Below are 23,153 nucleotides of genomic sequence, written 5' to 3'. Positions count from 1 at the left end.
TGTTGGGCTTGCCACTAAAGGTCTGGCCTTATGTGGGTTTTACCTAGTTAGCCAGCCAACTTTGGGCTTATAAGTCTTCACTACTATCTCAAAGCTTCACTACCTTTTACTAGCAATCATGCTGATGTTAGTAAGGATGGACCTGCCACCTCCTGCCTGGCATCATGGTTTGGGTGTTGGGCCTGCTGACTCATGCCTAGCCTCATGGTTTGGGTGTTGGGCCTGCAGCCTCATGCATGGTCTCATGGCTTGGGTGTTGCGCCTCCCGCCTCGTGCCTGGCCTCATGGCTTGGGTGTTGCGCCTTCCGCTTCAGGTCTGGCCTTATGTGGCTTTTACCTAGCTAGCCAGCCAACTTTGGGCTTCACTACTGTCTCAAAGCTTCACTACCCTTTAATAGCAATCATGCTGATGTTGGTAAGGATGGCATCCAGATAATGCCATCTGTCTGTAGTGGTTCTATTAAACAACAAGGAGGGGCCTTAATAAAATAGTGTCCTGAGGCTAGCTGATGAATCCAACAAATTCCAGAAACCCCTCTGGTCTTCATTTAATATCTATATCCCAGTTTGTCCTTTATGAAAGGAGGTGTAAATGGTTAGTTATAAAGGACCTACATCCATTAAGTTCAATCATTCTCCACCAATTATACATTTTATTTAATAAATTATCTATAACCCATATTGTTGTGTACTAAGGAAATCACCCAGCCTTTTTTTAAAAAAAAAAAAAACAAACAAAAAAAAAAAAAACAAAAACAAAAAACCTGTTAGTGTCAGCCATTATTTCCTCTTGTGGTCGGCATTCCGTAGTCTGACTGTTCTAACTAAAAAATCCTTTCCTATTAAGCTGCCGGTATCTCCTTTCTTCGACCTGTAATGACTGCTCCTTGGTCCTTAGTATGGACTTTTAAAGGAATAAGTCATGTTCCGGTCCTTTGTATTGACCACACATGTACATTAGATTTTTCTTCATCGTTCCTTATGGGAGACCCAAACCATGGGTGTATAGCTTCTGCCTCCGGAGGACACACAAAGTACTACACTAAAAGTGTAGCTCCTCCCTCCGAGCATATACACTCCCCGGATGACAAATCCAACCAGTTCAATGCTTTGTGTTCAGGAGGTCACACACACACATGCATCCTCTGATTTTTGATTTCAAAGATTTGGAAGAAAAGCGGGTCCAATCTGGACTCCCGGCATGTCCCTTCTCACCCCACTGTGTCGGCGGTGCTGTTAAGGTTGATATTACAAGGCTGGAGCCTTCACATGCCGCGCTCCTTCACCATCCCCTGAGGCTCTGGCTTGAAGTGGGAGCCATCACGGTTCTCTCTGCCTTGCAGGAGACCGGTCTCCATCCGCAGCCCTTTTCAGGACCCTGACGGACGGAGCGATCATCCCCCAGGGACCTGGCACCTGCGTCTCATAAGCTAAGTACTGAGACGTTATTACCACAGACGGTGGTCTTTCCAGGGGTCCCTTGTACTTTAATATTGGGGGAGAGTGTGTTTTATCACTGTGTTAACATTTCCGGCCGGTTCTCCAGTTTTCACTGGAGAACCGCGCCGATGGTGCCTGCACGCTGGCCGCATGTTTAAATCTAGGCCCCGGCTTCGCCTGAGGCCTAGTTTCGATTCTCTACCCCTGCATGTCAGTCAGTGCAGGGGACAGTGTGGCTCCGCCCAGCGGCTGTTCAGCACAGGGAAGGGACACTCCTCACTGAGGAAAGATTCCCTCCCCTGTATGCCTCATTTGCCCTCCGTCCTGCTCTCAGAGTAGGCCCCGCCCCCTCTCCTCGCTGCGGACGCCATTTTCTCAGCGTTCTCAATGTCTGCAAACACATTGTGGCAAATGGGGGCCTGGGACAGAGCCCCCACTTCTGGGGGATCTGGAGGGCACAGAGATTGTTAAACGGTCTGGCAGCCACAACCTCCGGTTGTGCAGCTGCTTATATACTCTGACCCCCAGCAGAGAATATAAACATTCTGGACAGAGCCCCCACTTCTGGGGGATCTGGAGGGCACAGAGATGTTCCTATGTTAAACGGTCTGGCAAGCCACAACCTCCGGTTGTGCAGCTGCTTATATACCCTGTTTATATACTCTGCTGGGGGTCTTTCTGGACAGAGCCCCCACTTCTGCAGCATGTCTCTTATCAGAGCAGGGCTGCAAGGCTGTTTTTATTATGCACCGCATGTAGGCTCGTACTGTCTGTACCGAGCACATAACCACATTGTGATGCCTGTTCTAACATAGTGGTGCCGCAGCCTGGAAGCTCATCCCCAGTGGTCCCTCCGGCTGCTCCGGCTCCGGTGGCTGAACCCCCGGCTTGGGTTGAATCCCTCTCTCCAGGGGACAGCTGTCCCGGACACTGCTGAGCATGCATCAGCCCCCTTCTCAGGGCGCTTCTGCTGCCACAGCTCGCTCAGCAAAGCTCACAGAGGATTCTTCATCTGGTCTCAGACCCCGTCCTCCTAAAATGGAGACGCAGGGTCCCCTTTCCCTCCTCGCCCCGCGGCTCTGGTTCACGAGCTGACTCGCAGGACAAGGAGGATGCCTTTACTGGGGGCTCGGACGCTTTTCCATGTACCCCATTTGATCTGTCCGAAAGTGACGCAGATGCTAATGATTTGATTGCGTCCATTATTATTTGTACTGGACCTCAATCCGCCTATATCAGGGGAGCAACCCCTCTTTGGCAGAAAAGCATCAGTATACCTTGCCTAAGAGAACAAGGAGTGTGTTCCTTATCCACTCCAGCTTTCAGGTCACTGTGGCCAAGCCCAGAGCCTGTCCTGTCAGACGCTTCCCAAAGCGTAGTTCTGATGACTGTTTCCCCCTTCCACCAGTGGTGGTCAAGGAGTGGGCTCATTCACCAAGGGTGGACCCTACGGTGTCTAGACTCTCAGCCCGGACAGTTGTGTCAGTGGCTGACGGCACCTCTCTAAGGATCCCACTGTCCGCCAGGTTGTCCTTCTGGCCAAATCTATATATGAGGCGGCAGGGGCCTCGTTCTCCCCATCTTTTGCAGCAGTGCGGGCTCTCAAAGCCATCTCTGCTTCTCGGGAGAAGATGCGTTCCCTCACCAGGGTCTTTATGCCCGACATGGTTGTCTTAACTTCCAGGCTTCAGTCTTTTCATCCTATAGCTGGAGACTGTCACCGCACTGCGGTGGCCTCGGCTACTTCCCTCGCTATCCGCAGGTTCCTGTGGCTTCGAGAGTGGAAGGCAGATGCTTCTTAAGAAGTTCCTTGCTGGACTCCCTTTTGCTGGGACCAGTCTATTCGGTGAACAACTGGATGAAATTATTAAGGAAGTTTTTGGCAGGAAGAGTACTTCCATGCCACAACCCAGGAAACCTTTCCAGGGCAGGAACCAGTCGAGGTTTCGTTCCTTTCGTTTCCTCTAACTGGTCGTCCTCTAAGCCCTCGGCCTCGTCCACTAACTCAGCCAAGGTCCGTAAACCAACTGGCGCATGAAGCCGCGTCCTACGTCGGCAGGAGCTGCTGCCACCAAGGCAGCCTCCCCTTGATTATCTGGCCGCGCCAGTAACGTCCTTGGTCGGTGGCAGGCTCTCCCTCTTGGGCGACGTGTGGTTTCAACACGTCTTTGATCAGTGGGTGTGGGTTACCATCTCCCACGGCTACAGAATAGAATTCTATCCAGCCGCCAAACAGATTTTTTCTGTCAACTCCCCCCTGCTCCAAGGCCGCCGCCTTCTCACAGGCCGTGGCATTCTTGCAGGTCAATGGAATAATTGTACCAGTTCCCGACTGGGAACGGTTCTGAGATTTCTACTCAAATCTCTTCCTAGTCCCCGAGAAGGACGGTGCTTTCCGACCTGGATCTCAAGCTTCTCAACAAGCATGTTCAGGGGCGGCAATTTTGCATGGAATCTCTGCGATCAGTCAATGACCCAAGGAAATTTCTTGGCATCCATCGACATCAGAGATGCCTATCTGCATGTGCCATTCGCAGTTTCACACCAGCGTTGGCTACGTTTTGTAATTGGAGAGGAACATTTCCAATTCGTGGCTCTCCCCTTTGGGTTAGCCACGGCCCCTCGTGTATTCACCAGTTGCGGTTCAGCTCCTCCAGGGGTTGGTAGTGATTCCTTACCTGGACGACCTTCTAGTCAGGGTTTCATCCAGTGCAGACTCTCAGCGGAGTGTCTCGCTCACTCTCAGCGGAGTGTCTCGCTCGCTCTCAGCGGAGTGTCTCGCTCGCTCTCAGCGGAGTGTCTCGCTCGCTCTCAGCGGAGTGTCTCGCTCGCTCTCAGCGGAGTGTCTCGCTCGCTCTCAGCGGAGTGTCTCGCTCGCTCTCAGCGGAGTGTCTCGCTCGCTCTCAGCGGAGTGTCTCGCTCGCTCTCAGCGGAGTGTCTCGCTCGCTCTCAGCGGAGTGTCTCGCTCGCTCTCAGCGGAGTGTCTCGCTCGCTCTCAGCGGAGTGTCTCGCTCGCTCTCAGCGGAGTGTCTCGCTCGCTCTCAGCGGAGTGTCTCGCTCGCTCTCAGCGGAGTGTCTCGCTCGCTCTCAGCGGAGTGTCTCGCTCGCTCTCAGCGGAGTGTCTCGCTCGCTCTCAGCGGAGTGTCTCGCTCGCTCTCAGCGGAGTGTCTCGCTCGCTCTCAGCGGAGTGTCTCGCTCGCTCTCAGCGGAGTGTCTCGCTCGCTCTCGCCACGCTTGCAAATCCACTCTGACCCCGACCCAGGAACTTACGTACCTAGGGATGCAATTCGAGACTCTGCTGGCACTTGTGAAGCTGCCCTTAGTCAAACAGCAGTCCCTTCATCTGGCGGTTCGCTCTCTGCTTAGGCTCCGCCGTCATTCCATCAGGCACCTCATGCAGGTGCTGGGTCAGATGGTGGCGTCAATGGAAGCGGTTCCCCTTACCAGTTACATCTGCGTCCCCTGCAGCTGGACATTTTCCGCTGTTGGGACAAGGGACCTCTTCCTTGCACAGGCTGGTGGCTCTGTCGCCACAGACCAGGAGCTCTCTTAAGTGGTGGCTTCGGCCCCTCTCTCTGTCCCAGGGACGCTCCTTTCTGGCCCCGTCCTGGGTGATTCTCACCACGGATGCCAGTCTATCCGGCTGGGGAGCAGTGTTTCTCCACCACCGAGCACAGGGCACTTGGACTCCGTCCGAATCAGCCCTCTCGATCAATGTGCTGGAAATCAGGGCTGTAGTCCTAGGACTCGCAGCCGCCTAGCAATGTTGGAAGTTCAACGTATCCTTCAGTGGACGGAGGACTCCAAGTCCTCCATATCCGCAGTCCACATCCCAGGCGTAGAAAACTGGGAGGCAGATTCTCTCAGCCGTCAAACCGTGGACAGCGGCGAGTGGGCCCTGCATCCGGCAGTGTTCCGGTCAATCTAGCAGGCGGGGCACTCCGGAAGTGGATCTAATGGCATCCCGGCACAACAACAAGGTCCCGGTTTACGTGGCTCGCTCCCACGATCCTCAGGCCTTAGCAGCGGACGCGCTGGTTCCAGATTGGTCCCAGTTCCGTCTGGCCTACGTGTTTCCCCCTCTAGCTCTCTTGCCCAGAGTCCTGCGCAAGATCAGGATGGAGGGCCGTCGGGTCATAATCATTGCTCCAGACTGGCCCAGACGAGATTGGTTCCCAGACCTGCTCCGTCTGTCCGTAGAGGTGCTGTGGCATCTCCCGGACCGGCCAGACCTTCTCTCAGAAGGTCCGTTTTCCGCCAGAATTCTGCGGCTCTCAGATTGACGGCGTGGCTCTTGAGCCCTGAATCCTTACGGCTTCAGGCATTCCTTCCGAGGTCATCTTCACTATGACTCAGGCTCGGAAGTCTTCCGCGGCCAGGATTTACCACAGGACTTGGAGAGTTTTCCTGTCCTGGTGTCGTTCTTCCGGCCATGCTCCTTGGCCGTTTTCCTTGCCGACCATCCTGTCTTTTCTACAGTCCGGCCTGCAGCTAGGACTGTCCCTCATTCCCTCAAGGGACAGGTCTCGGCTCTGTCAGCGTTGTTCCAGCGGCATATCGCCCGGCTGGCCCAGGTGCGCACCTTCATGCAGGGCGCATCTCACATCATTCCGCCTTACCGGCGGTCTCTGGATCCCTGAGACCTTAATCTGGTCCTCATGGCCTTACAGAAACCCCCCTTTGAGCCTCTTAGGGAGGTTTCGTTGTTTCGTCTTTCACAGAAAGTGGTCTTTCTGGTGGCCATAATTTCTCTCAGGAGAGTCTCTGATTTGACTGTGCTCTCTTCGGAGTCACCCTTTTTGGTTTTTTTCACCAAGACAAGGTGGTTCTCCGTCCGACTCCGGGCCTTCTCCCTAAGGTGGTGTCTCCTTTCCACCTTAACCAGGACATTCAATTGTCTTCCCTTTGTTCGGCCCCTGTGCATCGCTTTGAGAAAGCGTTGCATGCTTTAGATTTGGTGCGGACGCTCCGGATCTATGTGTCACGCACCGCTGTTTTTTAGGCGGTGCACCTCTCTTTTTGTGCTGACCACACGTCAGCGCAAGGGTTTCTCGGTTTCTAAACCGACCCTAGCTCGTTGGATTAGGTCGGCCATATCCGATGCCTACCAATGTTCTCAGGAGCCTCCCCCGCCGGGGATTAAGGCGCACTCGACCAGAGCTGTCGGTGCCTCTTGCGCTACGGCTCAGCAGGTCTGTCAGGCTGCCACTTGGTCTAGTCTGCACACCCTTTCGAAGCACTACCAAGTGCATGCTCATGCTTCGGCAGATGCGAGCTTGGGCAGACGCATCCTTCGGACGGCTGTCGCCCATTTGTGAAGTTAGGTTTGCCTACTTCTCAGTTTCTGTTTATTTCCCACCCATAGACTGCTTTGAGACGTCCCATGGTTTGGGTCTCCCATAAGGAACGATGAAGAAAAAGAGAATTTTGTTTACTTACCGTAAATTCTTTTTCTTATAGTTCCGACATGGGAGACCCAGCACCCTCCCTGTTGCCTGTTGGCAGCTTTCTTGTTCCGTGTGTTTTCACCGGCGGTTGTTGTAGACAGAGGTTCCGGTTATTCCGGGTTTTACTCTATCTCTACTTATGGGTGGATGTCCTCCTTCAGCTTTGGCACTAAACTTGTTGGATTTGTCATCCGGGGAGTGTATATGCTCGGAGGGAGGAGCTACACTTTTAGTGTAGTACTTTGTGTGTCCTCCGGAGGCAGAAGCTATACACCCATGGTTTGGGTCTCCCATGTCGGAACTATAAGAAAAAGAATTTACGGTAAGTAAACAAAATTCTCTTTTTATACATTAGATCTTTCTTTTTCTAAGCTAAACAAGCCCAACTTTCCAACCTCTCATCACTTGTGAAGCCTTCCATCCCTTGTAACGGTAATGGATATGCTAATCAGAATGAAACCATTAGAAGTCCAGTGTGGGAGTCTCAAAATGGACTGGTCGACTTTTAGCCTGGCAGAATAGCTACGTCCCGGTTATCCTTCAAGTTGGGACAAAGGCCTTTCCAATCTGAATCTTTCTTAGGTAAACAAGCCCAACCTTTCCAATCTCTCATGATTTGGAAGCCTTCCATCCCTTGTGGATGTGCAAATCAGAATGAAACCATTGTGAGTCCAGTGTGGGAGTCTCAAAATGTACTGGTTGACTTAGCTTAGGCAAGGAAAAGAGGAACAAAACCAATGTGAGTCCAGCAGATCCTTCCAGTCTGGTGTCACAAGATGGACTGCTAAGCATTTAAGTGGTTAAACGTCTGCATTTCAGTTTACCCTCCAAGATGAAGGTGTAGGATGGACATGGCTGCTAAAAGCCAAATAAACCGCCTCAAGTCCAGATAAAGCTAGTTGTTGGGAGTCACTTGATGGCCGTTCAGACGCAAAGTGATTAAACTCTTGGTACCAAAATGTACCCAGTGGTATGGAGTGGTAATATGAGCTTGATTGTGCCAGGGCTGGCAACACTATACTGGTCTTCCCTCGTAATGGAGGTGCAAGTGGGACTCACTGGTATGGGGCCGATAAACCATCAGTTGACCCAATCTACTCTCCTGGTATAAGGTGGTAATATGAGCGCGATTGTGCCAGGTCAGGCGGCACTATACTGGTCTGCCCTCCAAATGGACATGCGAGTTGGACTCACTGGTATAGGGGCCGATAAACCATCAGTTGACCCAATCTACTCTCCTGGTATGAGGTGGTAATATGAGCGCGATTGTGCCAGGTCGGGCGGCACTATACTGGTCTGCCCTCCAAATGGACATGCGAGTTGGACTCACTGGTATGGGGGCCGATAAACCATCAGTTGACCTAATCTACTCTCCTGGTATGAGGTGGTAATATGAGCGCGATTGTGCCAGGTCGGGCGGCACTATACTGGTCTGCCCTCCAAATGGACATGCGAGTTGGACTCACTGGTATGGGGGCCGATAAACCATCAGTTGACCCAATCTACTCTCCTGGTATGAGGTGGTAATATGAGCGCGATTGTGCCAGGTCGGGCGGCACTATACTGGTCTGCCCTCCAAATGGACATGCGAGTTGGACTCTCTGGTATGGGGGCCGATTAAACTATCAGTTGACCCAATCTACTCTCCTGGTATGTAGTGGTAAGATGATTTTGTTGGTGTCAAGTATGGCGACACTATCTGTTCCCAATAGAGGTGCGTTGGGCTTGCTGGTATGGGGGATAATAAACCTTCAATTGCTCTGATCTCTACCCTCCCTGGTGTTGAGTGGTGAGATGAACTCGGTCAGGCAGCACTATACCGGTCTGCCCTCCTAATGAAGGTGCAGACTAGACTGCTGACATGGCATCGATAAACCATCAATTTCCCACTCTGTCCTCCTATGAATTGGAGTTGTAGGACAGGCAGGTTTCTAATGGATCTGGTGAAAATATTTGAAGACCTGAGTATCCTCCTGGTTGGTCGGAAAATGGACTCATTGGAAATTAAGTCGGTGGAACCATTATATCCAATAAGTATTTCAGGGTTGATGTCATAACACTGGTAGATTGAGCTAAGTGGTGAGATGCTTAAATATCCAATCATTGCGTTTATGCAGTGATAATACGGCAACTCTGCGATAAACCTATAAATGAAGGAATCGACGGATGAGTTATAAAAAGTTCCCTTACATCTCAAAAACCAAGTCTAATGCCATCGCACTGAGCTAGGATGCCATAACCAGATTTTCTCTAAAGATGGAAATCTCCAAATACAATTGTCCATTTTTTGGCTTAAATACATTTCTTAGGGGAGTTCATGTCCCTTCCTAAGGGACACACCACAAAAAAAAAAATAGTCGGATTGTAATAGAATACTAAATATTTTTTTCTGATTTCTGGAACCCGTCTGGCATTTTGGGATGCTCCGTCTACATTGGGCAGACTTTGAACCAGTAGGTGATCATTGACACTACAGGGGTTCCTTGCGGTCCAGATTTTGGCCTTCAATGGCAAATGTCAACAATATTGGGTTTGACGATCCGTATTATAGTAAGTAGAAGCAGTTGCTGGGCCATCGGCTTTAGTCATGGCCTGGTTAAGGTTACCAACGTTTTTTGAAATCACTTGCCTTCTGTTTCATTTAACATGCAAAGACTCCGTACCAGGTGTACGTATAGAATAATTAAATTTAAGGAAGATTATCACCGTACATATAAATGAAGTCTATAAATATAGACCCTGTCTGTGGGGGAAAAAAGGGAGTTGTAACCAGTAATGGGATTCCTTTTGTTTTACTCTTGGTGGTGCTTTAAGACATAATCCTGATTTTAAGCTTTCACAACCTTATTTCCGGAAGCACTATCCATTACACTAGGATCTTTTCTTTGTCGCTCCATTGGTAGACCCAGACAATTGGGTGTATAGCTTCTGCCTCCGGAGGCCACACAAAGTATTACACTTAAAAAAGTGTAACCCCTCCCCTCTGCCTATACACCCTCCCGTGGATCACGGGCTCCTCAGTTTTATGCTTTGTGTGGAAGGAGGCACACATCCACTCATGCATTCTCATATTACTTATGTCGGTTGGAAGAAAAGAGGGCCCCCACGGGGCCCCCGGCATGTTCCCTTCTCACCCCACTACGTCGGCGGTGTTGTTAAGGTTGAGGTACCCATTGTGGGTACAAAGGCCGGAGCCTCATGCCGTCTCCTTCACCATCCCTTAGCGGCTCTGGGAGAAGTGGGATCCTGAGCGGTCATCCATTTACTGGGACCGTGCTCCCTCCGCAGCCCCTGTGGGAATCTGCCGGACCGGAGTCTATTCAACCTCAGGGACCGGGCCCTGCAACTCTAAGGTACTCTGTGTCCCCATAGGGGACTGTGCAGGGAACGCACCTTCTTCCCGGACACTGCGGCAGCTGCTGAATTGAGAAGGCCGGCGGACTTCCGCGCCGACCGTGCCTGCTTGTCGGGCGCGGTCTCAAATTTAGTCCCCGGCTTCATCGCGGCCTAGTCGCAAAAATCCCGCCCCCGGGCCTGCCTGTCAGGGGTAAGGGCGGGACTGCCGACCTGACGTCGGATGTGAGGGCCGGGCCATCCTGCATGTTTCCTCCCCCCTCACTGATCACTGTGGGGACCCCAGATTCCCGCACTTTCCTGGCGCCGCCCACGGCTCCACTCCTCCCCTGAGAGCTCCGGCAGCCATTTTTTGGCATTTTGCCGGTGGAGGATTCTCAGTGAAGAGCTCTGCAGCTTCGGGGGACCTAAGGCAGGGAATCTGGAGGACACACACTCCGCTTTTTAGCGGTCGGTAAGCCACACCGGTCACCCGGTGCTGGTCCCCCTAGGGTGCCGGAGTAGATACGTATTTAATATATTTCTGTTCGGTCGGGCTGTATACCCCTTTTTTGCCCATATACCCTCAGTGATCATTCTCCTAGGAGACAACAGCATGTCGTCCACAAGGAGCAAAGCTGTTAAGGCACAGGGTTTTTTTGCGGCCTGTACCTCTTGTGGGGCTATGTTACCTGCGGGTTCCACCTACCCTCACTGTGAGCAATGCTCGACCCCTGCTTCGCTTGCTCAGCCGGAGCCTCGGTCACTAGTGGGCCCCTCGGCTCATGTAGACCCCCCTGCTCCCCCTGTCCAGGCGGCAGGGACAGAGTTCGCCTCTTTTGCTGAGAAACTCTGAGTCACTTTCACAATCCATGGCTCAGTCTATGGACAAATGGTCTGCCAAGCTGCTAGAAGCTTTGCAGTCCAGACCGGTCCTTACACAGGCCCCGGCCCCTGTTGGATCGTCACCTCCAGGCCCCTCTCGGTCCGCGCCGCAGCGCGCTCCCAGGTTGGGCCCTAGGTCTCACGTGGAGGACTCCTGCCCGGACCACAGTCCTAGACAGGCTAAGCGGGCTCGCTGGGAATCTTCCCCCGACTTCTTCACGCTGCTCGGGTTCCCAGCTTGAGAACTCTCTGGAGGACGAGGCGGACGTCGCAGCTCAGGGCTCTGACCCTGACGTCGCCCTTAACCTTGATACACCTGAAGGGGACGCCTTAGTGAATGATCTTATCTCGTCCATGAACCAGGTGTTGGCTCTCTCTCCCCCGCCTCCTACTGTAGAGGAGTCGGCGTCTCAGCAGGAGAAACACCAGTTTAGGTTCCCCAAACGTACACGTAGTGCGTTTTTCGATCACTCTAACTTCAGAGATGCTGTCCAGAAGCCCAGAGCGGTTCCGGACAAGCGCTTTACTAAGCGCCTCACTGACACGCGTTACCCCTTCCCCTCCGAGGTCGTTAAGGGTTGGGCTCAGTGTCCCAAGGTGGATCCTCCAGTCTCTACATTGGCGGCTAGATCTGTGGTATCGGTTGCAGATGGCTCATCGCTAAAGGATGCCACTGACAGGCAGATAGATCTTCTGGTGAAGTCCATCTATGAGGCCACGGGCGCGTCTTTTGCCCCGGCTTTTGCAGCCGTGTGGGCACTCCAAGCTATCTCGGCTTGTCTGGCTGAGATTAATGCTGTCACACGTAATTCTGCTCCGCAAGTTGCGTCTTTGACTTCTCAAGCGTCAGCTTTTTCTTCCTACGCCATGAACGCAGTCCTAGCTGCTAGCCGTACAGCTGTGGCATCCGCTAACTCTGTGGCAGTCCGCAGGGCCATGTGGCTGCGCGAATGGAAGGCAGACTCTGCCTCCAAGAGGTTCTTAACCGGTTTGCCGTTTTCTGGCGACCGCTTGTTTGGCGAACGATTGGATGAGATTATTAAGGAATCCAAGGGAAAGGACTCCTCCTTACCCCAATCCAAACCTAAGAGACCTCAGCAACGAAAAATACAATCGAGGTTTCGGTCCTTTCGTCCCTCCGCCAAGCCCCAATCCTCTTCGTCCAGCAGGCCGGAGAAAGGCCAGAGGAACTCCTATGCGTGGCGGTCCAAGTCACGCCCCCAAAAGGCCGCAGGAGGCACTGCCTCCAAGATGGCCTCCTCATGACTCTCGGCATCCTCTAGCCGCATCCTCGGTCGGTGGCAGGCTCTCCCGCTTTGACGATGCCTGGTGGCCACATGTTCAAGACCGATGGGTGAGAGACATTCTGTCTCACGGTTACAGGATAGAGTTCAGCTCTCGTCCTGCGGCTCGTTTCTTCAGAACCTCTCCGCCCCCCGCTCAGGCCGATGCACTTTTTCAGGCAGTGGACGCTCTGAAGACAGAAGGAGTTGTGATCCCCGTTCCCCTTCAGGAACGTGGTCGCGGCTTTTACTCCAACTTGTTCGTGGTGCCAAAAAAGGACGGATCATTCCGTCCCGTTCTGGACCTCAAACTACTCAACAGACCATGTGAGAACCAGACGGTTTCGAATGGAATCTCTCCGCTCGGTCATCGCCTCAATGTCACAAGGAGACTTCCTAGCATCGATCGACATCAAGGATGCTTATCTCCACGTGCCGATCGCACCCGAGCATCAACGCTTCTTGCGTTTCGCCATCGGGGACGAACACCTTCAGTTCGTGGCATTGCCTTTCGGCTTGGCGACAGCCCCACGGGTTTTCACCAAAGTCATGGCATCCGTTGTGGCGGTCCTAAACTCTCAGGGCCACTCGGTGATTCCCTACTTAGACGATCTCCTAGTCAGGGCCCCTTCTCGGGTGGCGTGTCAACACAGCCTTACCGTCGCTCTGGCGACTCTCCAGCAGTTCGGGTGGATCATCAACTTCCCGAAATCCAAGTTGACACCGACCCAATCACTGACTTACCTCGGAATGGAGTTTCATACTCTGTCAGAGGTAGTCAAGCTACAGCGGGACAAACAGCTTTCTCTGCAGGCAGGGGTGCAATCTCTTCTTCGGGGTCAGTCACACCCCTTAAGGCGCCTCATGCACTTCCTGGGGAAGATGGTGGCAGCGATGGAGGCAGTGCCGTTCGCGCAATTCCATCTGCGGCCACTCCAATGGGACATTCTCCGCAAATGGGACAGGAGGTCGGCTTCCCTCGACAGGAAAGTCTCTCTTTCCCTTGCAACCAAGACGTCTCTTCAGTGGTGGCTCCTTCCCAATTCTCTATCGCAGGGAAAATCCTTCCTACCCCCAACCTGGGCTGTGGTCACCACGGACGCGAGCCTGTCAGGGTGGGGAGCGGTTTTTCTCCACCACAGGGCTCAGGGAACCTGGACTCCGATAGAGTCTTCCCTTCAGATCAATGTTCTGGAGATAAGGGCCGTGTATCTAGCCCTATTGGCTTTCCATCGGTGGCTGGAGGGCAGGCAGATCCGTATCCAGTCGGACAACGCCACTGCCGTCGCATACATCAACCACCAAGGCGGCACTTGCAGTCGTCAAGCCTTCCAGGAAGTCCGACAGATTCTGCAGTGGGTGGAAGCCACAGCCTCCACCATCTCCGCAGTTCACATCCCGGGCGTAGAAAACTGGGAAGCAGATTTTCTCAGTCGTCAGGGCATGGATGCGGGGGAATGGTCTCTACACCCAGAAGTGTTTCGAGAGATCTGTCGCCGCTGGGGAACGCCGGACGTCGATCTCATGGCGTCACGGCACAACAACAAAGTCCCGGCATTCATGGCTCGGTCTCTGGATCACAGAGCTCTGGCGGCGGATGCGTTAGTTCAGGATTGGTCGCAGTTTCGACTGCCTTACGTGTTTCCTCCTCTGGCGATGCTGCCCAGAGTGTTACGCAAGATCAGATCCGACTGCCGTCGCGCCATTCTCGTCGCTCCACACTGGCCGAGGCGGTCGTGGTACCCGGATCTGTGGCATCTCACGGTGGGACAACCGTGGGCGCTTCCAGACCGCCCAGACTTGCTGTCACAAGGCCCGTTTTTCCATCTGAATTCTGTGGCCCTCAACCTGACTGTGTGGCCATTGAGTCCTGGCTCCTAGCGTCTTCAGGGTTATCTCAGGATGTCATTGCCACCATGAGACAGGCCAGGAAGCCAACGTCCGCCAAGATCTATTACAGGTCTTGGCAAATCTTCTTATCCTGGTGCTCTGATAACGGTTTTCCGCCATGGCCGTTTGCCTTACCCACTTTTCTTTATCGTTCCTTATGGGAGACCCAAACCATGGGTGTATAGCTTCTGCCTCCGGAGGACACACAAAGTACTACACTAAAAGTGTAGCTCCTCCCTCCGAGCATATACACTCCCCGGATGACAAATCCAACCAGTTCAATGCTTTGTGTTCAGGAGGTCACACACACACATGCATCCTCTGATTTTTGATTTCAAAGATTTGGAAGAAAAGCGGGTCCAATCTGGACTCCCGGCATGTCCCTTCTCACCCCACTGTGTCGGCGGTGCTGTTAAGGTTGATATTACAAGGCTGGAGCCTTCACATGCCGCGCTCCTTCACCATCCCCTGAGGCTCTGGCTTGAAGTGGGAGCCATCACGGTTCTCTCTGCTTTGCAGGAGACCGGTCTCCATCCGCAGCCCTTTTCAGGACCCTGACGGACGGAGCGATCATCCCCCAGGGACCTGGCACCTGCGTCTCACAAGCTAAGTACTGAGACGTTATTACCACAGACGGTGGTCTTTCCAGGGGTCCCTTGTACTTTAATATTGGGGGAGAGTGTGTTTTATCACTGTGTTAACATTTCCGGCCGGTTCTCCAGTTTTCACTGGAGAACCGCGCCGATGGTGCCTGCACGCTGGCCGCATGTTTAAATCTAGGCCCCGGCTTCGCCTGAGGCCTAGTTTCGATTCTCTACCCCTGCATGTCAGTCAGTGCAGGGGACAGTGTGGCTCCGCCCAGCGGCTATTCAGCACAGGGAAGGGACGCTCCTCACTGAGGAAAGATTCCCTCCCCTGTATGCCTCATTTGCCCTCCGTCCTGCTCTGAGTAGGCCCCGCCCCCTCTCCTCGCTGCGGACGCCATTTTCTCAGCGTTCTCAATGTCTGCATAACACATTGTGGCAAATCGGGGCCTGGGACAGAGCCCCCACTTCTGGGGGATCTGGAGGGCACAGAGATGTTTCTATGTTAAACGGTCTGGCAAGCCACAACCTCCGGTTGTGCAGCTGCTTATATACCCTGTTTATATACTCTGCTGGGGGTCATTCTGGACAGAGCCCCCACTTCTATAGCATGTCTCATATCAGAGCAAGGCTGCAAGGCTGTTTTTTATTATGCACCGCATGTAGGCTCGTACTGTCTGTACCGAGCACATAACCACATTGTGATGCCTGTTCTAACATAGTGGTGCCGCAGCGTGGAAGCTCATCCCCAGTGGTCCCTCCGGCTGCTCCGGCTCCGGTGGCTGAACCCCCGGCTTGAGTAGAATCCCTCTCTCCAGGGGACAGCTGTCCCGGACACTGCTGAGCATGCATCAGCCCCCTTTTCAGGGCGCTTCTGCTGCTACGGCTCGCTCAGCAAAGCTCACAGAGGATTCTTCATCTGGTCTCAGACCCCGTCCTCCTAAAATGGAGACGCAGGGTCCCCTTTCCCTCCTCGCCCCGCGGCTCTGGTTCACGAGCTGACTCGCAAGACAAGGAGGATGCCTTTACTGGGGGCTCGGACGCTTTTCCATGTACCCCATTTGATCTGTCCGAAAGTGACGCAGATGCTAATGATTTGATTGCGTCCATTATTATTTGTACTGGACCTCAATCCGCCTGTATCAGGGGAGCACCCCTCTTTGGCAGAAAAGCATCAGTATACCTTGCCTAAGAGAACAAGGAGTGTGTTCCTTATCCACTCCAGCTTTCAGGTCACTGTGGCCAAGCCCAGAGCCTGTCCTGTCAGACGCTTCCCAAAGCGTAGTTCTGATGACTGTTTCCCCCTTCCACCAGTGGTGGTCAAGGAGTGGGCTCATTCACCAAGGGTGGACCCTACGGTGTCTAGACTCTCAGCCCGGACAGTTGTGTCAGTGGCTGACGGCACCTCTCTAAGGATCCCACTGTCCGCCAGGTTGTCCTTCTGGCCAAATCTATATATGAGGCGGCAGGGGCCTCGTTCTCCCCATCTTTTGCAGCAGTGCGGGCTCTCAAAGCCATCTCTGCTTCTCGGGAGAAGATGCGTTCCCTCACCAGGGTCTTTATGCCCGACATGGTTGTCTTAACTTCCAGGCTTCAGTCTTTTCATCCTATAGCTGGAGACTGTCACCGCACTGCGGTGGCCTCGGCTCCTTCCCTCGCTATCCGCAGGTTCCTGTGGCTTCGAGAGTGGAAGGCAGATGCTTCTTAAGAAGTTCCTTGCTGGACTCCCTTTTGCTGGGACCAGTCTATTCGGTGAACAACTGGATGAAATTATTAAGGAAGTTTTTGGCAGGAAGAGTACTTCCATGCCACAACCCAGGAAACCTTTCCAGGGCAGGAACCAGTCGAGGTTTCGTTCCTTTCGTTTCCTCTAACTGGTCGTCCTCTAAGCCCTCGGCCTCGTCCACTAACTCAGCCAAGGTCCGTAAACCAACTGGCGCATGAAGCCGCGTCCTACGTCGGCAGGAGCTGCTGCCACCAAGGCAGCCTCCCCTTGATTATCTGGCCGCGCCAGTAACGTCCTTGGTCGGTGGCAGGCTCTCCCTCTTGGGCGATGTGTGTTTTCAACACGTCTTCGATCAGTGGGTATGGGTTACCATCTCCCACGGCTACAGAATAGAATTCTATCCAGCCGTCAAACAGATGTTTTCTGTCAACTCCCCCCTGCTCCAAGGCCGCCGCCTTCTCACAGGCCGTGGCATTCTTGCAGGTCAATGGAATAATTGTACCAGTTCCCGACTGGGAACGGTTCTGAGATTTCTACTCAAATCTCTTCCTGGTCCCCGAGAAGGACGGTGCTTTCCGACCTGGATCTCAAGCTTCTCAACAAGCATGTTCAGGTGCGGCAATTTTGCATGGAATCTCTGCGATCAGTCAATGACCCAAGGAAATTTCTTGGCATCCATCGACATCAGAGATGTCTATCTGCATGTGCCATTCGCAGTTTCACACCAGCGTTGGCTACGTTTTGTAATTGGAGAGGAACATTTCCAATTCGTGGCTCTCCCCTTTGGGTTAGCCACGGCCCCTCGTGTATTCACCAGTTGCGGTTCAGCTCCTCCAGGGGTTGGTAGTGATTCCTTACCTGGACGACCTTCTAGTCAGGGTTTCATCCAGTGCAGACTGTCAGCGGAGTGTCTCGCTCACTCTCAGCGGAGTGTCTCGCTCACTCTCAGCGGAGTGTCTCGCTCACTCTCAGCGGAGTGTCTCGCTCACTCTCAGCGGAGTGTCTCGCTCACTCTCAGCGGAGTGTCTCGCTCACTCTCAGCGGAGTGTCTCGCTCACTCTCAGCGGAGTGTCTCGCTCACTCTCAGCGGAGTGTCTCGCTCACTCTCAGCGGAGTGTCTCGCTCACTCTCAGCGGAGTGTCTCGCTCACTCTCAGCGGAGTGTCTCGCTCACTCTCAGCGGAGTGTCTCGCTCACTCTCAGCGGAGTGTCTCGCTCACTCTCAGCGGAGTGTCTCGCTCACTCTCAGCGGAGTGTCTCGCTCACTCTCAGCGGAGTGTCTCGCTCACTCTCAGCGGAGTGTCTCGCTCACTCTCAGCGGAGTGTCTCGCTCACTCTCAGCGGAGTGTCTCGCTCACTCTCAGCGGAGTGTCTCGCTCACTCTCAGCGGAGTGTCTCGCTCACTCTCAGCGGAGTGTCTCGCTCACTCTCAGCGGAGTGTCTCGCTCACTCTCAGCGGAGTGTCTCGCTCACTCTCAGCGGAGTGTCTCGCTCACTCTCAGCGGAGTGTCTCGCTCACTCTCAGCGGAGTGTCTCGCTCACTCTCAGCGGAGTGTCTCGCTCACTCTCAGCGGAGTGTCTCGCTCACTCTCAGCGGAGTGTCTCGCTCACTCTCAGCGGAGTGTCTCGCTCACTCTCAGCGGAGTGTCTCGCTCACTCTCAGCGGAGTGTCTCGCTCACTCTCAGCGGAGTGTCTCGCTCACTCTCAGCGGAGTGTCTCGCTCACTCTCAGCGGAGTGTCTCGCTCACTCTCAGCGGAGTGTCTCGCTCACTCTCAGCGGAGTGTCTCGCTCACTCTCAGCGGAGTGTCTCGCTCACTCTCAGCGGAGTGTCTCGCTCACTCTCAGCGGAGTGTCTCGCTCACTCTCAGCGGAGTGTCTCGCTCACTCTCGCCACGCTTGCAAGTCCACTCTGACCCCGACCCAGGAACTTACGTACCTAGGGATGCAATTCGAGACTCTGCTGGCACTTGTGAAGCTGCCCTTAGTCAAACAGCAGTCCCTTCATCTGGCGGTTCGCTCTCTGCTGAGGCTCCGCCGTCATTCCATCAGGCACCTCATGCAGGTGCTGGGTCAGATGGTGGCGTCAATGGAAGCGGTTCCCCTTACCAGTTCCATCTGCGTCCCCTGCAGCTGGACATTTTCCGCTGTTGGGACAAGGGACCTCTTCCTTGCACAGGCTGGTGGCTCTGTCGCCACAGACCAGGAGCTCTCTTAAGTGGTGGCTTCGGCCCCTCTCTCTGTCCCAGGGACGCTCCTTTCTGGCCCCGTCCTGGGTGATTCTCACCACGGATGCCAGTCTATCCAGCTGGGGAGCAGTGTTTCTCCACCACCGAGCACAGGGCACTTGGACTCCGTCCGAATCAGCCCTCTCGATCAATGTGCTGGAAATCAGGGCTGTACTCCTAGGACTCGCAGCCGCCTAGCAATGTTGGAAGTTCAACGTATCCTTCAGTGGACGGAGGACTCCAAGTCCTCCATATCCGCAGTCGACATCCCAGGCGTTGAAAACTGGGAGGCAGATTATCTCAGCCGTCAAACCGTGGACAGCGGCGAGTGGGCCCTGCATCCGGCAGTGTTTCGGTCAATCTAGCAGGCGGGCCACTCCGGAAGTGGATCTAATGGCATCCCGGCACAACAACAAGGTCCCGGTTTACGTGGCTCGCTCCCACGATCCTCAGGCCTTAGCAGCGGACGCGCTGGTTCCAGATTGGTCCCAGTTCCGTCTGGCCTACGTGTTTCCCCCTCTAGCTCTCTTGCCCAGAGTTCTGCGCAAGATCAGAATGGAGGGCCGTCGGGTCATAATCATTGCTCCAGACTGGCCCAGACGAGCTTGGTTCCCAGACCTGCTCCGTCTGTCCGTAGAGGTGCTGTGGCATCTCCCGGACCGGCCAGACCTTCTCTCAGAAGGTCCGTTTTCCGCCAGAATTCTGCGGCTCTCAGATTGACGGCGTGGCTCTTGAGCCCTGAATCCTTACGGCTTCAGGCATTCCTTCCGAGGTCATCTTCACTATGGCTCAGGCTCGGAAGTCTTCCTCGGCCAGGATTTACCACAGGACTTGGAGAATTTTCCTGTCCTGGTGTCGTTCTTCCGGCCATGCTCCTTGGCCGTTTTCCTTGCCGACCATCCTGTCTTTTCTACAGTCCGGCCTGCAGCTAGGACTGTCCCTCATTCCCTCAAGGGACAGGTCTCGGCTCTGTCAGCGTTGTTCCAGCGACATATCGGCCGGCTGGCCCAGGTGCGCACCTTCATGCAGGGCGCATCTCACATCATTCCGCCTTACCGGCGGTCTCTGGATCCCTGAGACCTTAATCTGGTCCTCATGGCCTTACAGAAACCCCCCTTTGAGCCTCTTAGGGAGGTTTCATTGTTTCGTCTTTCACAGAAAGTGGTCTTTCTGGTGGCCATAATTTCTCTCAGGAGAGTCTCTGATTTGACTGTGCTCTCTTCGGAGTCACCCTTTTTGGTTTTTTTCACCAAGACAAGGTGGTTCTCCGTCCGACTCCGGGCCTTCTCCCTAAGGTGGTGTCTCCTTTCCACCTTAACCAGGACATTCAATTGTCTTCCCTTTGTTCGGCCCCTGTGCATCGCTTTGAGAAAGCGTTGCATGCTTTAGATTTGGTGCGGACGCTCCGGATGTATGTGTCACGCACCGCTGTTTTTTAGGCGGTGCACCTCTCTTTTTGTGCTGACCACACGTCAGCGCAAGGGTTTCTCGGTTTCTAAACCGACCCTAGCTCGTTGGATTAGGTCGTCCATATCCGATGCCTACCAATGTTCTCAGGAGCCTCCCCCGCCGGGGATTAAGGCGCACTCGACCAGAGCTGTCGGTGCCTCTTGTGCTACGGCTCAGCAGGTCTGTCAGGCTGCCACTTGGTCTAGTCTGCACACCCTTTCGAAGCACTACCAAGTGCATGCTCATGCTTCGGCAGATGCGAGCTTGGGCAGATGCATCCTTCGGACGGCTGTCGCCCATTTGTGAAGTTAGGTTTGCCTACTTCTCAGTTTCTGTTTATTTCCCACCCATGGACTGCTTTGAGACGTCCCATGGTTTGGGTCTCCCATAAGGAACGATAAAGAAAAAGAGAATTTTGTTTACTTACCGTAAATTCTTTTTCTTATAGTTCCGACATGGGAGACCCAGCACCCTCCCTGTTGCCTGTTGGCAGTTCTTGTTCCGTGTGTTTTCACTGGCTGTTGTTGTAGACAGAGATTCCGGTTATTCCGGGTTTTACTCTATCTCTACTTATGGGTGGATGTCCTCCTTCAGCTTTGGCACTAAACTGGTTGGATTTGTCATCCGGGGAGTGTATATGCTCGGAGGGAGGAGCTACACTTTTAGTGTAGTACTTTGTGTGTCCTCCGGAGGCAGAAGCTATACACCCATGGTTTGGGTCTCCCATGTCGGAACTATAAGAAAAAGAATTTACGGTAAGTAAACAAAATTCTCTTTTTCTTTCATTCCTTCAATCCGGAATGGACAAGGGTTTGTCACTCGGCTCTCTCAAGGGCCAAGTATCGGCGCTCTCCGTATTTTTTCAAAAGCGCCTAGCCAGGCTTCCGCAGGTCCGCACGTTTCTGCAGGGAGTTTGCCACATAGTCCCACCTTACAAACGTCCGCTGGAACCCTGGGATCTTAACAGGGTGCTAACGGCTCTTCAGAAACCACCTTTCGAGCCGCTGCGGGATGTCTCTTTATCACGTCTTTCACAGAAGGTGGCCTTTCTAGTGGCAGTTACATCACTCCGGAGAGTGTCTGAGCTTGCAGCGCTGTCATGCAAAGCCCCCTTCCTGGTGTTTCACCAGGATAAGGTGGTTCTGCGTCCGGTCCCGGATTTTCTCCCTAAGGTGGTATCTCCTTTTCATCTCAATCAAGATATCTCCTTGCCTTCATTTTGCCCTAATCCAATTCACCAATGTGAAAAGGATTTGCACTCTTTGGATCTAGTGAGAGCACTCCGGTTCTATGTGTCTCGCACGGCGCCCCTGCGTCGTTCAGATGCGCTCTTTGTCCTTGTCGCTGGCCAGCGTAAGGGTTCGCAGGCTTCCAAGTCAACCTTGGCTCGGTGGATCAAGGAACCGATTCTCGAAGCCTACCGTTCTTCTGGGCTTCTGCTTCCTTCAGGGCTGAAAGCCCATTCTACCAGAGCCGTAGGTGTGTCCTGGGCATTGCGGCACCGGGCTACGGCTCAGCAGGTGTGTCAGGCAGCTACGTGGTCTAGTCTGCACACTTTCACGAAACACTATCAAGTGTATACCTATGCTTCGGCAGACGCCAGTTTAGGTAGGTGAGTCCTTCAGGCGGCGGTTGCCCACCTGTAAGAGGGGGCCGTTGCGGCTCTTTTTATTGAGGTATTCTTTTACCCACCCAGGGACTGCTTTTGGACGTCCCAATTGTCTGGGTCTCCCAATGGAGCGACAAAGAAGAAGGGAATTTTGTTTACTTACCGTAAATTCCTTTTCTTCTAGCTCCTATTGGGAGACCCAGCACCCGCCCCTGTTCCCTTCGGGCTGGTTGTTCTTTTGTGTACACATGTTGTTCATGTTGAATTGTTCTTTGGTTCATGGTTTTCAGTTCTCCGAACATCCTTCGGATTGAATTTACCCTAGACCAATTTATAAGTTTCCTCCTTCCTGCTTTTGCACCAAAACTGAGGAGCCCATGATCCATGGGAGGGTGTATAGGCAGAGGGGAGGGGTTACACTTTTTTAAGTGTAATACTTTGTGTGGCCTCCGGAGGCAGAAGCTATACACCCAATTGTCTGGGTCTCCCAATAGGAGCTAGAAGAAAAGGAATTTACGGTAAGTAAACAAAATTCCCCCCTTTACAGGTGTAAGATCTTACATATGGGCTCCGCCGCTCCTTCCCTATCAGAGGATTTTTTTTTTTATCGTCTCTCGGTCTCAGGTGCTGTCAAAGGTGAAGGAAGAAATGATAATTTTTGAATTTCCTGAAACCCATGACAGTACCCGTTTTTCCCTCCATCTGGCTTTATGGATGATGTTTGTTCTCAATCTTCTCTTCTCACAACGAAGAATGGGCTTGAGTGACTGTGTAAATAATATGAAGAATGGTTTTGGTCAAAGCTCAGATGGTCTTAAACCAAGGTATTAGAACTCCGTCCCCTCAACCATGTACTTTTTATGGACGTATTGTCCTGTTCTCGAGCAAGAATCAGAACTGTCTCGCCTTAGTAATGCGTTTTAGCAGTCTTGTCCGGGGGCAAGGCCCCAGGCAGGTACCAGACCCTAGACCAGCATCAAAGATAGGTACGTGCTTAAGCATTAAATGTGATCTTACCAGACCGATGTTAGTATTTCAGCGCCAAACTGGGCTCCTGTGTTCACTGTCATTCTTCCAAGAGGTTACAACAGAACACGGTATGGTGTTCTCTGATTCACGGCTCCTCCAGCCGTGTGCTGAAGGCTCCTACATCCTAAGGACAGGAAACCACATTACGGAGGACTTTTTGAGTTGCCTTTTTATTTTGTGCTCTTGGCCTCCTGTCCAGTGATGGAGGTGGAAGCCTCTCTGTCTCAGGTGTGGTCATGGGTTTTTAATTAC

At 53.2% G+C, this 23,153-nt stretch overlaps 1 protein-coding gene across 2 annotated transcripts in view; it reads left to right on the top strand.

Annotated features, from left to right (window-relative positions):
* MMS19 (MMS19 cytosolic iron-sulfur assembly component) overlaps positions 1 to 23,153 on the top strand; it is a 209,237-nt gene that overhangs the window by 185,013 nt on the left and 1,071 nt on the right. The gene's annotated exons all lie outside the window — the stretch shown is intronic.

Source organism: Anomaloglossus baeobatrachus, chromosome 5 (genome assembly GCF_048569485.1).
Source record: "Anomaloglossus baeobatrachus isolate aAnoBae1 chromosome 5, aAnoBae1.hap1, whole genome shotgun sequence".
NCBI lineage: Eukaryota > Metazoa > Chordata > Amphibia > Anura > Aromobatidae > Anomaloglossus > Anomaloglossus baeobatrachus.
The sequence above is the reverse complement of the archived record's forward strand: the minus strand, read 5'-3'. Positions and strand labels throughout refer to the sequence as shown.